At 39.8% G+C, this 16,492-nt stretch overlaps 1 long non-coding RNA gene across 1 annotated transcript in view; it reads right to left on the reverse strand.

Annotated features, from left to right (window-relative positions):
• Positions 1 to 1,277: 1,277 nt before the first annotated feature.
• Positions 1,278 to 16,492, reverse strand: part of LOC109295901 — a 40,789-nt gene continuing 25,574 nt past the window's right edge. The window contains exons 2-3 of the long non-coding RNA XR_002096858.1: positions 4,169 to 4,307; positions 1,278 to 1,376 (exon numbers count right to left, since the gene is read on the reverse strand). This is a non-coding gene — a long non-coding RNA (uncharacterized LOC109295901). The remainder of the gene's footprint in view (positions 1,377 to 4,168; positions 4,308 to 16,492) is intronic.

Here is a 16,492-nt window from a genome sequence, read left to right on the forward strand (position 1 = left end):
CCTTTCTTTTTAATGGTCTTGATGTTCCACTAATCAAGTTAGCCTTTCTTTGGCAATTTTGCTGTCCGTTAGTTACTCCTTGTCTCTCTCCTCCTATAGCTCAGCCCCGCAGATTGTTTTTAGTTATCTTCAAAATCCTAGATCTGCCCATGGCATCTAGTCTTCACCAACCTACAGTTCCAGCCTTTGGCTGAATAGCCAAGAGCTGCTGACAATTCAGCTTTGAAAGGGTTAAAACTGTAGCTTTTGCCTGAGTAGGAATAGGAGGGTGAGTGACCTCAAAATTATACTGTGCCCTGCTCTATGCAACCATAAACTCTGAAAAAAAAAAATCTTCATTTTGCCTTCCCCAAAACAAGGTGCATGTCTTACTTGGGGGTGTCTGGCATACGGGAAAACATCTATTCAAAAAGGACTTATTCCCCACCTTCTCCCAAAAGGCATTAAAGGAGTGACAGCAACTTTGTTCTCTTGGACATGCTACAATACATTAGACTAACATTACTAATGCATTTCCTATATTATACACAGCTTCTTACCTGGAAATTTTCTAAATGTGAAAGTTGCAAGTAGAAAGAACAGGAGAACTGGACTTTACAGCATGCATGCTTGCAATAAATAGGTAACATATGCATATCTTGAAAGCAAAGAAGTATTTCATGTTTACCTGTTCTTAAGACTTTTCCTTAGTGAAAAATATTTGATGCATCTACTTTTTTCTTTGAAAAATGATACATTTGAATAAAGGAGCATTGTTTCTTTTCCTGTTTGCATAAAAAACCTCAAAGCAAATTTCTTACCTTCCAGAGAAATGTTACAAGCTTAACAGGATGAGTGATTAATAAAGTGTTCTAAAGCATTCTTCAGATGCCTCTGTGCACAATTCATACTTTCATGCTAGAGAACCATTGTTTGATAGATAAAAAAATTATATGTTCAGTATTATATTCAGTATAAGTATTGGCACACCAGAGAAAAATCTAAAACACATAGAGAAACTATATTTTATATATCAGTGTATTTTTATTTGGTGTGGGTAGATTCTTGGGAAAAAACAACAACACTGGTGAATCTCTCCTTTAAAAAAAATATAGAAAGTTTGTACAAGCTTTCTGTCCCATCTTGTTTTGTGAAAAGCATTTTAACCCAAACAATTTATCAGAGAAAATAATAAAACAGAATAGTATCCAGAATTCTTATTGTAACAATTTAACCTTAAATTTGTATTGCATTTCTTCAGCCATGGAAAGGATCATTTCCTTTATTTACTTACTTATGAGGCATTTCAAAACAAAGGCTTTCTTGTTCTGTGTGATCCAGTATTATGTAGCCCATGCATTCCTTCCTTATTGCACCTCTGTAGATGTCCTGTGTTCCTATGCAGCAACATAATGTAACAAAGAATGTATAGTTATTTAAAGCATGCCATGTCATTTCCTAAATCACAAAATAACATGTAAGAATTTTTAAGTATTTGCTGAAAACAGATTATTAAAGACATTCCTTCTTCATGTTTCTTTGTTGTTCAAGTTTTCAATACATTACCTCCATAAACCTTGTCAAAAGTCAGGTCTAGCTTTTGGAAATATCTCGTAATGTTTCTATACTATGTCAGGTTTAACTCATTTATCATAATTATTTTTGCTAGTATCTTTATACTGTATCAGAGCAATTGGATTTATAGTCCCTTGCCTTGCTTTCAAAGAGATGATATGACATCAGCAGTTACAAAGGTCTTAAAGTTAAAAAAAAAAGAAAAGCATCTAACTATATGCTAAAAGAGGAGATAATTTTAGAAAATCATATATGAATGCTGAAGAGAGTGCCACGATTCCTTCCCTCCTCGATTCCTCAAGAGCACACTATGTATATGAGAAGCCAAAAATTCTAAAATGTAATGCTGTTGGCCATTCAGGTTACTCTTGTTAATCTTAACAAAGAGTGTGAGAGCAAGAGGAAGAGTGGGAGTGCCCTGAGGAGCATAGATTACTCATAGAAAAAACGGGGATTTAGGTCTCTTTCCTACAAGGTACTGAACATTTCTTGGAGGTGCTCTGCTCTCATAACTCCTGCTGATTTCACTAAAAGCAGAAAGTGCTCAGCAACTTGGGGAAATGAATCCGTAAAACAGTAGTTCTTAACCTTTTTGGATTTGAGGTACCCCTCCAGAACTTCTGTGTACTGAGCAGCACCTTGTTTCAAAAAATTATTTATTCATTATAGTGCATACCGATTTGAAGAGAGACCAGGAAGGAGGTCTCCTCTCTTCCCTGCTGAACCCTTCAAAAGTGGTCACGGCAGTCCAGGGTGCCATGGCACCCTCTCCCCGGCTGAGAATCGCTGCTCTAGGTGACAGTTTAGGACGCAGACCAGGTCAGTGGTAAGCAAAATATTTCGCTACTTGATGGCCAAGTGGTAAAAATTGAATTAGATATACCATTCACATTCATTTGTCAGTGAACTAGTGTCCCCATGACCAAATGATGTTTGTCATCACCCTTGTAGAGAGTCTGACCAGAAACCTGAAGAAGAATGTATACTAAAAAAAGCACTCTTCTCCCTTTCCATTGGTTCTTCAATATCAAAACAAAGGTTCACTGGCAAAGTAAAAGTGGAGAGGCTCGTATTTTTGCTATTGAATATTCTACTTATTCTGTGGGCAAAAAATTTGACCACTACTAACAATGCACCTTTCATTATCACTAATTTCACATATTGGAAAAACTCTAACAATTACAAAAAAAAGCACTTGTCTAAATCAGAATAAGCATATAGACTTCTTTTTTTTTTTTTAAAAAAGGGTTTTTTTTTTAAATTCTAAAATGTTTTCAATTAAAAAAAAAAACACTTTTTTAAATCAGAAAAAGCATATAGACTTCTTTTTTTTTTTTTAAAAAAGGGTTTTTTTTTTAAATTCTAAAATGTTTTCAATTAAAAAAAAAAACACTTTTTTAAATCAGAAAAAGCATATAGACTTCTTTTTTTTTTTTTAAAAAAGGGTTTTTTTTTTAAATGCTAAAATGTTTTCCTTTAAAAAAAAAACAAAAAAACTTTTTTTTTTTTTTTTTTTTTTTTTTTTTTTAAATGGAAACAGTTTAGCAGTTACAGAAGAGACACCTGAAAATCTTGGGTGAGATTTTCAAAGTTCGCATTCACTTCAATGACCAGCATTCATTCAACACTAATCATGCTTTTGAATATTCCACCATACATTTTTTAATTTGACAATGCTAATCTGCATTCCAGAGAGACAATTTTAACATGCGTCTTAGGTAATGTAACAGTGATGCTGTAGATGTGATGGTCCAGAAAGAATGTCTTGCATTTGAAAGCTAGTCTAACTTATCCCAACTACATTGTAGGTCCAATAAAAGATATGACCTCAAGAAATCCCTCCCTCTATCACTAGCATCGTGATTTTTTTTGTGTATTTTTCTTCCTTTTCCTGGATTTTACATGTTTTAACATCTAGAATTAAATGATAATGTGAGAATAACAGCTTCCTTTCCCCATGCCTCCCAAACCTTACCCCCCCTCACTAAGCCATAATTGTAATTCTCGTGGTTATTAAAAAAAGAAAAAGAAAAAAGTTTCAAAGCATGAAAAAGCCCAGGAAAATAAAAACAACAACTATACAAAATTAATTACTGTAATTTTTATAGGCCTCTACATTTTTAAGTCTAATAATTTTGAATTCTAATCTCTAAAAATGGAACAGCAAGCTATAATTACATCTGCAAAGTTGAAGGAGGTACAGAAAATAAAGACGTAAAAAATGAAGCAAGCCTTAAGGTGCATGCCATGCAGGGAGGAATGAGCTGCAGCATTTGGGTTGCATTTTGCACTTTTGCTCACCAAACAGACCCTTATAAACATCAATAAGGAGCAGAGAAAACCTTATACATTTTTAAACAATTTTTTAAATAAATATTTCAGGACATATTTATTAATGCATACTCTGTCAGAAAATACTTCAGATTTCAAAACCTTCAAGTTAACTGCTGACTTTTGAAGACTAGAGGTTTTAGAAAGGGTAAGCTCTGACATTTATTTTATATAATGTTATACATCTTGTGGGTAATAGTCACTGGAATATTCCCCCCACTCTACTTGTCAAACATTAATGTAAAATCAATAATGAGTCATGTTCCCAACATTTTTCACACACCTGTATTAAATCTGGAAGGGATTTGTTCCAGTCTGTGTAGTTTTCTACTGGGATGTCTGAATAGATTCCCTGCAGCCATTCTGCACTAAGCGGACTCACTACAGAAGGGTCGATGGATTGTTCAATAAGCTAGTAGTATCTGTGGAATAAAAATGCAATGTGAGAGAAAGATGATTTCTGGTAACTTTGCTGCTCTGTCAGCAAATCCTGAGAAACAGAAAGTATAAAGGTTGCTTTCCACAATATACTTGACATCCTAGTTTGAAATGACATAGCTAGAGTTATACTATGACAAGCTGAGTGTTAAAACATGACAGAAATAAAGCCATAACAACAGCTACTCTGCCAAACACAGTTAAGATCATACTAAAGCTTTGACTTGATATTCCCTTGATTAATTTTTGCCAGAATGAATGCGCTTCCTTTCAAGCTTATTATTAATTAAGCTAGTTTTCACTTCACAGACAATTTAAGTCTCTAACTACAGGCTCTCTTATGCTGAGACACTGCTGAAACCTTTCAACTTAATCAATTGTCATGATTACAGGAGAAAGTTAGTGGACTGTAATTATTGTTCTCTGCAGAAAAACACATTGATCACACACTCCTGACTCCATGCTCCTGCAACAAAACTTAAACAGGAACCTTCCCATCTCAACCTTCTGAAGCCTCTGGTCCCAGAAGGGGCATGCTTTGCCAGCCTTCACTACAGAAGGTATGCCTCCCCATAAATCATCACTTTCTTCCAAAGCGAAATGTGAAATTACTTCTATGTGGATTCAAAAGGGAATTGAAAGATAAAGATTAAAAGATTACAGAACCATCCACTCTCCTCTGGGAATTATTACCAATGTCACCCTCACTTAAAAATACCCTAACTATAACTAAACCAATTCCTAAGCAAGGAACCACAAAAGCTCTGGGAAGGAGTATTAATTTTTTTTTTTTATTATTTATTTTATATAAATAAAAGCCTTGCAATAAGCAGTAAAATACACTGGACACTGCTCTTTTTCCCCATTTAGCAAAATTTGTAATTGGTACTTGTAAACCATTCTTACAACAAGCAGAAAAGATAAATTGAGAAGACACTTAAAAATATTTTTTTTTTAAAAAGAAAGGGTGAAAATTCATGTAGCCCTAACCCAGAAAGAGGTTATTTGTTGCACTGAACTTTGATTTCCATGTAGATAAATATCATGGCTTTAATGACTTTCCAAATTAGGTTCTTCAAATTTCTATTTTTAGAAATAGAGCTAAAAGATTTAGAACCATTTGAGGCTGTCAGTTCTGTGGCTTGATAGAGTGCTTGGAAAAAAAACCACTTCATTCCCATGCTACAGAGGGGAAGAAGCAGTTTGTAGCCATTGACTTGGAGGGCTGTCATGTCCTTGTACTTCAGTGCTAGTATATTAGTGAGCACTGTATCACCCATTAACCTTTTCTCATTCCTTACATAGGCAGACCAAAGTATCTTTTTTCTCATGGAATAACAGGCCATTCTATTTTGGAGATTTAGGGGGGCAGAGAGAGGGGATAACTGTGGTGTATATCCATGTGTTTGGTCTCTTCTGTGGACCCACCCTGCCAGCAGATCTTGAAACCTTATATGGAGATGCTAACTGAGCCTCCTGGTTGGAGTCTGAAACTAAGCAATTGTAAAAGAGGAACTTGGAACACAATTAGAGGTGGAGTCTATATTGTTAATGCAAGTGGGACCCCAGGAAAGCGATGAGCTCTTAACCTCTGCATTGTATGTTGACTGTAGTTTGGAGCTTGGTGTGAACTGCACTATCCCATTTCTTTAAATCTTGTCTGTTTGGGGTAACTAATAGCAGCCAATGAGCTAAATGGTGCTCATACTACTTAATGCAAAGTAATTTCAGTTAAGAACAAAATCTTTGTTTTCTGAAAGAGACAGGGAGTAGGTGCAGACATTACACTTAATGCACATTAACTGCACAGAAAGCACTTTAAAGCCACATCAGAACAGATATTCACAACACTTCAAGCACTTTAAAAATGGTGGATCCTGCTCTAAATTAATCCTTGATGGATGTGGCATTAAAGTGCTTTAGGTTAGAGCACTTTGTTTAACATCTGTACCACATCCAATGCACTTCAATGTAGGTCACATTCTAGCATGATCCCAGGGGCCTCATCAGACAGCTTGCTAGCCTCATCCAGTATTCACCTGCTCCGGTGAGCACTGACCCAGCCCTGCCCTTAGGCTGTCACAGAGAGGAGACAGAAAAGGCCGTTTCCTCCCTGCACAGGTAGGCAAGGGGGTAGGGAAATGGAGCCTGTCTGCCACATTGACCTCCCCCCACCCTAATTTTGTGGGCTTGGGTCTTGGTGGGGACAAGCTGGGTCTGTGTGGAAGAGAGACTCCATTCCCAACCCCCCCAGTTCCTAGCACAGTGAAAAGCCTGGCCAGGCAGCCTCATGCTGCAGCTGCTGGCTGCCATTGTCAGGAAGCTCAGGGTGTGTGGGGGTAAAAGACCCCCACCATGAGGACCCCCCAAAGCTTGCTGGCAGGGGTCTTAAGGGGGAGGGGGCTGGGCTGGGCCCATATGACAGGGGGCTCCCTACCCCTCCACCCTGGCCTCAACAGCTGCAGGCAGGAGCTGCAGTATGGCATTGCCATCCTGTCTTTTTCCCATGCAGGGAACTGGGGTGGGAAGGAAAGGAGCTCCCCTGCCATGAGGGGCCCCCACACAGCTTGTTGGCTGGGCTCTTGGGGTGGGGGGGCTGTCTGTGTGGCAGTCAGGCTCGCTCCCCCCACCCCAGCCACAGTTCCTGATGCAGAAAAAGCCAGGCCCAGTAGCCCTGTGCTGCAGCTCCTGGCTGCAGCTGTTAAGAGGCCGGAGGGGGGGGGGGAAGGGAACTCCCTGCCATGCACACTCTCCCCCCCAAGACCCCAGCCAGCAAGTGTGGGGGGGCTCTCACAGCAGGAGGGCTGTGTTACCCCCCAGCCACTGCAGATAATTGCCAGCTGAAAGAGGGGTACAGCTGGGGAGGGGTTTCTCTGGCAGCTTCCTGGGAAGTGTGTGGGAGCACCCCCCACCTATTGGCCTTAGCCAGTGTAGGCAGGCACCAAGCCCAACCCAAACAGTGAATGTCTGTTTAATTCATTCCTGCTCTAACTTAGAGCACTTTAAGTAAAGTGTAATAGTTAAAGCACTTCTGCTTGGGACTTTTTGAACATCTGTACTTAGCTAGAGAATCTTAAGCATCCATGGAAAGTAGATTAAACTTCACCAAAGTCATCACCACAAAGGAAATTTAATAGAAATCATATTATATACCATGGAAGAATGGAAGATTGATGCATCTGTTTTAAGAGTCAAATCCAGTTGCAGGGAATTCAGGTATTTCAAAAGGGGTGATGTTTAGACCGCTAAGCCATTCCCCCTCCAACAGTAAGTGGTGAGTAAATATGTTTTGCTGAAATGCCAGTAGTTTAGAAGATACCTCTAAACAATAACAAAAACAACAATGCACAGAGTATTCAAACAATTAAAATAATTAGCACTTGTATATCTTTGCATCTTTAGAAGTGATATATAAACATTAACTAATTAATCCTCCAACACTCCCAAGAGTTGGCAAATCTTTACCACCTCCATTTTACAGAGAGGTAAATAATTTGCTCAAAGCTTCAAAGTGAGCTAGTAGAAGAGTTTATAATTTAACTCTCACGTTCCTGGCTGCCAGTCCTATTCTCAGTCTCTTGTATTTTTTTCTAGGAGAACAATGAGATCATTGGAGTTACACATAGTAAGACACTGAAGAAAACTACTTTCCAATAAATATTTATGGTAACAACACTAAACTTATTTTAAAAGTTAAAAGCTATGACGCTAAACTTATTTTTAAAGTTTCTATCCAGAAATGTATACTATCCCTTTAAAAACTCTGGATAGGCAAATTTTAGAAGAGGAAATATAATGTCTTGGGCCTGAGGTCTGTAAAGTAAAGCAACATTTATTTTATCTCATCAAACAAAGCTTGCACGCCTTACTGCCACGTTATTGTTAACCTAACTTATATTATGTTTTTTGAATTACAGCTACTCCTCGCTTAATGTCATAGTTATGTTCTTGAAAAATGTGACTAAGTGAAAAAATGTTAAGTGAATCCAATTACGTCACAGTACATGCCTGCTAGCAGGCGGCAGCTAAACAACATTATAACCAAACATAGCACAACTTTAAATGAGTATGTTCTCCAATAGATCAGCAACATAATAATGAAACAATGGTAACAGGGACAATGTTAAGTGAGGAGTACCTGTACTAAAATTAAGACACGCATACATTCAAAATAATAACTTTAAAATACCACATTTTGGGGGGCCAGGGGGAAAGATGTACATGGGCTTTGAAATTCTCCAAGTCCTGAAGGGAATATGACAAGTTCACAGGTACCACCAAGTCTTAAACTTTGCATACTAATCTTAGGCAACTTGATGTTTTAAAAACACATGCAACCTCACTGTTCTCTTTTGGCTACACATCTGAGAAGGCTCAAACATTTAAATTATTCTATCAAATGTCAACTGTTACACACCCCAAACTGGTTTGAAATCCACCCAGATGGATCTATACAATATAAAGATGTTTGGGATTTTTTGCACCTCTTGGACAAACACGTCCCATTTTCTTCCATGGATCTCTCAAACATTGCAGACATGATGGCAAAATTGGGTCTTACACACTGTATTAGGCTATGTCAGAATGAAATGATATTTGAGATCATTTATAAATGCTCTCCAGGAGTGGGGGAGAGGGGGCACTTTAATTAGAGTGGCTCTGAGAGCCACTCTAATTAAAGTGCCTGGAGAGTCTCATGTGTCAGTGTCCCACACTGCAAGATGGTGGCAGGGGCACTTTATCTAAAGCTCATCAAATGAGCTTTAGATGAAGTACCCCTCCTACCATTTTGAAGCACAGGGACACTGATACATGAAACGTGGGAGGCTCTTGGAGCACAGTAACTGCCACATACCAGCAGACTTGATTAATCAAGTCTGCTCTGATGGACTGGAATTACAGCACATTGGAGCAGCCTCCCTGCTCATGTATAGGCACTCTGAGGTCATTGGACATGGATACCAAACACATTCATGTGTCAGCAATGGCAAAAGCAATAAAAAATGACAGCTTTAGTGGATCTGCAGTAACCTACGACCTCTCCAGACCATTTGATATAGCTAGAAAATCCATGACAGAATTTTAAGGAACAAAGGACAATTTCTCTTGAACTGATGCAAATCTGAAGTAACCAATCACATTTAACAGGTGTTACTCTGAATTTCTGTAAGTGTAACCAGCTGTTGTTTTTGGCCCCAAATCTGTATCAGAGCAAATAATTCCATTGACTTGAATGGAAGTGCTACTCATTCACTGCTGAACTAACTTTTACTAAGTAGTTTGACAAACATTTTTGCATGACTCCCAGTATTGGAAACTGGTAAATCACAAAGGATATGTGATACAAGTATGAATGGATATACATTTAGATACTTGTTTTTATCTTGAGAACTGAAGATGTTAAATATATTTTGACTTCTCAGCAGAACATGGTAGCTATATGTTCAGTTTGAAGGATTTTTTTTTCCAGCAACAGACATAATAATACAAATTTAAGAATAAATACCAACATGATAAAGCCTTTAACAAATTCATTCAAAAAGGATTATAATGATTGCCCTTTTCCAATGATTTACAGAAAGGATTTTATATCAGGTAATTCCTTCAGGTTGAAGATTTCTTCCAAAATTATCTTTAACAAGCCAACAGAATAGATGTATATGTATTCTGTTGGCTTGTTAAAGATAATTATATATTTAAAGATTATATATATATTTAAAAATTACAGTGCAGAAACTGAAAGACAGCTATGTTGAGAACCTACCAAAGGACTAACACTGACATTTTTAAACGTAGATGTCTAAAACAGGGCACCTAAATCCATACTTAGGTGCAATGAGAGTGTTCTAATGTGGACCCTTACTGACTTCATTTTGTTTGTCTCCACTGACATCAGAGGGACATTTCAAAAGCTTAGTGGTTCTACACTTCTACAGTTCAGGAAGGACTTTCCACACTCGCTTAATTTTCAGAGGTGCTGAGCATATGCAAAAGTGAGGCTTAAATGATAACTTAAGTCTTCAAATATAAGCACCCATACCTGAAAATGCTGAAAAGTGAATTCAGGATGTACTTGTATACCCAAAGATGTGCACACATTTTGGAATAAGCATCAGGTTGCAAACCAAATGATTTTTAACTGGTTATTTGACTCTTAATTCCTCTTTCGACTCATTTGAGTCCCGTTTCTCTTTTTGGGGTTTTTTGTTGTTCTCCCGCCCTGGCGGGGGGGTCGGGCTAGAAGATCTACTAGGTCCCTTCCGACCCTTAATCTATGAATCTATGAAATTAGGCAGGTAATTTGTTGTGCTTGCTGAATAAATATAAAATGTGTAAACCAACAGTGTACGAGATTCTCTAGAAACTGAAGATTTTGCTATTTGACTTATGAATTCTGTACTGCGAAATGTTTTTGTCTTTCTAATTTCCAGACAAACAGGCTTTTGATATCTTTTCATCACATCCAAAACCATTGTCCTTCCAAGAATTGTGGTTTATATTTACAGTAACATACACAAGAAAAAGATTATTCCCTTCTATTTGGCACTGGTGGGACCACATCTGGAATACTCTGTCCACAGTTTTGGTCCTCCCACTACAGAAAGGATGGGGACAAATTGGAGAGAGTCCAGCAGAGGGCAAAAATGGTTAGGGGGTTTGAGCACATAACTTATGAGGAGAGACTGATGGAACTTTCTTCAGACAACTAGTGGAAGTTTCCAGATCCCAGGCCCTGGTTCTTATGAGGGACTTCAATCACCCTGACATCTGCTGGGAGAGCAATACAAATCAGTGCACAGGCAATCTAGGACATTTCTGAAAAGCGTTGGAGGCAACTTTCCTGGCGCAAGTGTTGGAGAGATCAACTAGGGGCTGTGCTCTTTTTGACCTACTGCTCACAAACAGGGAAGATTTGGTAAGCGCATGTAGAGGTGGATGGCAAGTTGGGCAGCAGTGACCATGAGAAGATTGAGTTCAGGATCCTGACAAAAGGAAGAAAGAAGAGCAGCAGAGTATAGACCCTGGACTTCAGAAAAGCAGACTTTGACTCCCTCAGGGAATTGATGTGCAGGATCCTCTGGAAGGCCAGTCTAAGGTGGAAAGGAGTCCAGGAGAGTGGGCTGTATTTTAAAGAAACCTTGCTGAGGGCATGGGAACAAACCGTCGTGATGTGCAGGAAGAATAGCAAATGTGGCAAGTGACCAGCTCAGTTTAGCAAAGAACTCTTCAGTGAGCTTAAACACAAGAAGGAATCTTATAAGAAGTGAAAGCTCGGACAATCAACTTGGGAGGAGTATAAGAATATGGCTCGTGCATGCAGGGAAGAAGTCAGGAAGGCCAAAGCACAATTGGAGTTGCAGCTAGCAAGGGATGTGAAGGATAACAAGATGGATTTCTACAAATATGTCAGCAACAAGAGGAAAAATGTTGCTCCCTTACTGAATAGGAGAAGCAACCTAGCAACAGATGAGGAAAAGGCTTAAGTATTTAATGACTGTTTTATCTCTGTCTTCACAGGCAAGGTCAGCTCCCAAACTACTGCACCAGGCAGCACAGTTTGGTGAGAAGGTGAGCAGTCTTCAGTGGTAAAAGAACAGGTTAGGGATTATTTAGAAGAGCTGGACATATACAAGTCCATGGGGCCAGATGCAATGCATCTGAGGGTGCTGATGGTCTGATGTGAGTACAGACCTACTCGCTATTATCTTTGAAAATGCATAGCTGTCAGGTGAGGTCCCAGATGATTGTAAAAGGGCAAATATAGTGCCCAACTTTAAGAAAGGCAAGAAGGAGAATCCAGGGAACTACAAACCAGTCAGCCTCATCTCAGTCCCTAGAAAAATCATGGAGCAGGCCCTCAAAGAATCTATTTCTAAGCACTTGGAGAAGGTGACTAGGAGCAGTCAGCACAGATTCACCAAAGGGCAAGTCATGCCTGACCAACTTGATTGTCTTTTATGATGAAATAATTGACTCTGTGGATATGGAGAAAGCAGTGGATTTTAGCAAGGCTTTTGATACCATCTCCCATTCCATTTTTTTCAAGCAAGCTAAAGAAGTATGGATTGGATGAATGGATGGTAAGGTGGATAGAAAACTGCCTGGATTCTCAGGCTCAATGGGTAGTAATCAATAGCTCAATGTTTAGCTGGCAGCCAGCATCAAGTGCAGTGCCCCAGTGATTCAGGGGTCAGTTCTGAGGCCAGTTTTGTTCAATATCTTCATTAAAGATCTGGAAGATGGGATGGATTGTACCTGCAGCAAGTTTGTGGATGACACCAAGCTGGGAGATACAATAGATACAGGGAGTAGAGATGGGATTCAGAGACCTAGACAAATTGGAGAATTGGGCCAAAAGGAATCTCATGAGGTTCAACAAGGACAAGTGCAAAGTCCTGTACTTAGGACAGAAGAATCCCATGCGCTACTACAGTCTGGGGACTGACTAGCTAAACAGCAGCTCTGCAAAAAAGGACCTGGGGGTTACAGTGGACAATAAGATGGATATGAGTCAGCAGTGTGCCCTTGTTGTAAAGAAGGCTAACAGCAGACTGGGCTCCATTAGTAGGAGCATTGCCAGCATATTGAGGGAAGTAATTATTCCATTCTACTCTGCACTGGTGAAGCCATATCTAGAGTACAGTGTTCAGTTTTGAGCTCCCACTATAGAAAGGATGTGGACAAGTAGGAAAGAGTATAGCAGAGAGCAGCAAAAATGGTTTTGAGGGCTGGGGCACAGGACTTATGAGGAGAAGCTGATGGAACTGGGCTTATTTAGTTTGGAGAGGAGAAGACTGAGAGGGGATTTGATAACAGCCATTAACTATCTGAAGTGGGGTTCTGAAGAGGATGGAGCTGAACTGTTCTTGGCAGTGACACATGACAGAACAACGAGCAATGGTGTCAAGTTGCAGCAAGGGAGGTTTAGGTTGGATATTAGGAAAAACTCTCTCACTAGGCGGGTGGTGAAGCACTGGAACAAGTTACCTGGAGAGGATCCTTGGAGGTTTTTAAGGTCTGGCTTGACAAAGCCGTAGCTGGAATGGTCTGGTTGGGGATGGTCTTGCTTTGAGCAGGGGGTTGGACTAGATGACCTCCTGAGGTCCCTTCCAACCTAACTTTCTATGATCCTATGAACTGGACTTATTTAGTCTGGAAAGGAAAAGACAGAGGAGGTATTTAATTGTAGCCTTCAACTACCTGGAGGGTGGTTCCCAAAGAGGATGGAGCTAGACAATTCTCAGTGGTAGCAGATAACAGAACAAAGAGCAATCATCTCAAGTTGCAGAAGGGGAAGCTTAAATTAGATAACAGAAAAGCCTCTTGTGAGGAGGGTAGTAAATCACTGGAACAGGTTACCCAAGAGGTTGTGGAATCCCCATCTGTGGAGGTTTTTAAGACTCAGCTAGACAAAGCCTTGGCTGGGATGATATATTTGCGAACAGTCCTGCTTTGAGCAGGGATTTGGACTAGATGACCTCCTGAGGTTTCTTCCAGCCCTATTTTTCTATGATTCACTTATTTCACCTGATGAAAAATAGACAGTATGGCAGGTTATTTTAGGTTCATGTGAGCCATACTGCAACCTATTCAGGCAATAGATTTGCAAATTTGTTGAGGAAGTGGAAAGCCCAAGCAAGAGTTCCCGACTTGGTGATCAGTACAGTTCTCTACTCAAAGACTAAGACTCTACATTTCCTCCTTTCACAAGCCAAAGTAGTGTGATGAAATACTGGATATTACTTTTGATATGCTTTGTCTTTAAAAATAATGCAATTAGAATACAAAGGAACCTCCTATCACTGGTATTATAATGACAAAGAGCTCTGCCTCTGGTCTATGGTACAGGAATACTGACTTGGGACAATGCTGCTATAAGGGATCTGCTTATCTCGTCTTACTCCCTATTTCATTAATTGCCACAGAAGTGCCGAGGGCTCGTATTGACAGTGGGAGTTGGGAGAAGGAGGCAATTTCCTATTTGATGGGCCTAATTGCTTCCCCCTGCTGAAATCTCATGAATGAGTAGTCAACTGTGAAGAATTACTATGGGCAAGACAACTTTAAATTTTTTCCTGACTTGACTGAAAGATGTACTGGCTAATATTATAACTGTATGGATGGTATTAGGTGCTGTAACAGCTAGCCTGGTACAATGATCTTAGATCCAAGTTATTTATTTTTTTTAAAAATCACAAGTCTACCCTGTCCCAAATGATAACATTTTAAGTTGACTCCATAAAGGCCAAGGGCTTGTTCAGGAGTGGTATGACCATCTCAGAAATAATTTTTTCTTCTCCCTGCTCTAACCAGGAAGGAGTACAGAGAAAAAGAAAAAGAAAAGTGATGAGGAACTGAAAGGTTTAATTTAGCAGCAAACAATGAAAGAGCTAAATATGCATTGTTTAGCTAAACAATGACAGAGGAAACATAAGAGTCTGTAAATAATTGAAGAAATTCAGTACTAAAAGAAAGTAACAAATTTAATGGAAGTGGTACAATGTGATATGACTAGTAGTAAAGGGATGACATTAAGAAAAGGAATATTAAGACTGGATATTAGGAAACACTGTTAGGTCAATGAGATCCATTAAGCTATGAAAGTCTTCCAGTGACATGGTAACAGTCCCATCTCTACGGACATTTAGAGCTAAATGCTAGAAAAAAACATTAGTAAGAACAATTCCATATTTGACAGGGGAAATGGAACAGACCACCTAATACATTTGTTTCTAATGTCAATAATTCTGTAATAAGTACTTGTGAACAGCTGATGCTAGCCTGAAATAGCGGCTTCAGCAGAATCAGACTGACTGATTACCATTCAGAGAATATAGTATATGGCTCCTGCACAAAAGGAAAGATGAAGGATGGGCTGGATTAGTCCTAGTTGCTTAACAACCTTCCCTAACCACATACAGATGTTCCATTTCTCCTAGGACAATGGCCAGTCTCCTGATGGAAACTATGAGTACAGATCCTCCAGTTTTATCTCCCAGAACAAAAATGGCCATTCCAAGAGAAAAATAATCCAACGTCAACCAGGCAGAAGTTGCTCCCAGTAGAGTTTCTCACAGGAGAAAGAACATCTGCACACTTTCTCATAGTTTAACTGTTCCTGAGGACCAGGAGTGGAGCTGCAGAGAAAGGGCGCTGTGTCTTCCAGAGAGTAGGATTACCCTGCTTTAGAGAAGACACCAGCTGCTCCTCTTTGGCTCCTCAGACACTTGAGTCCATACTGATAAGCAGGCAGGGGGCTTTGCCATCTCAGCACCTGGGCACCAGAAGCAGAATTCAGGGAGCAGCCCCACCCCCCTACTTCCTCACTCTGGAGTCCCCAGAGTGAAAAACAGGCAGGAAGTTTTGCCATGCTGCTGTGTCTGCTTGGCTCCCAGAAACTGGGAGCCAACTGGAGGAAGCAGTGCCATAAGCCCTCTGCCTGCTTCTTTCACCAGAGTCCCCAGCATGAGAAGTGGGCAGGGGTCTTCTTCCTGCTGCACCAGTCCCCCTGGGAATGGGAGGACTGAAGCTGCCCATGCCAGTATCACCCAGTATCAATATCCAAACCAGCATCACCCTGGTCTTGGGAAGGTACAAGTAGTAAGGGAGAGGGGGCAATTACAGACAGTGTCTGCACTTCTCCCAGAATTATTTCTAGTTATGTACATTTTCCATTGCTAGAAATGAACATTCGTACATGGGCTCTCTTACCAGGCCCCTCCACCCATAGCCCACTGTCTTTCAATGGCCACAACTTCATATGGGAGCTACATCCCATATGAATAATGCAATTTGTTAATTTGTTGAGTACAAGAAAGAGACTTGCACCGATTCAGAGACAGAATTTCCACAGAATCAGGACCAAGGCTTTGTAACCCCTTCCCAGCTGAAATGAGAAAGACAACTAGCTTTGTTGCATTTAGAGTCAAATACTAAACTCATTTTCCCTTGTCTCCAATAGCACCTATAATAATTACTGTACTCAACACTACAGTGTTTCACATGTTTTAACACAATCCCTGCTGGAATGAGTAAGAGCCTGCCTTGTTGCACCTTATAATGTGAGCCACACAAATGATGATTGGTTTTAGTGCTAGCTAAAGTCACACTTTAGGCCAGCAGGGGCCTGGAGGAATAAAAAAGGTAAGAATTCCCTTGCTTCCCCTGC

This window comes from Gavialis gangeticus, unplaced genomic scaffold, assembly GCF_001723915.1.
Source record: "Gavialis gangeticus isolate Ggan-Ray unplaced genomic scaffold, GavGan_comp1, whole genome shotgun sequence".
Taxonomy (NCBI): Eukaryota; Metazoa; Chordata; order Crocodylia; family Gavialidae; genus Gavialis; species Gavialis gangeticus.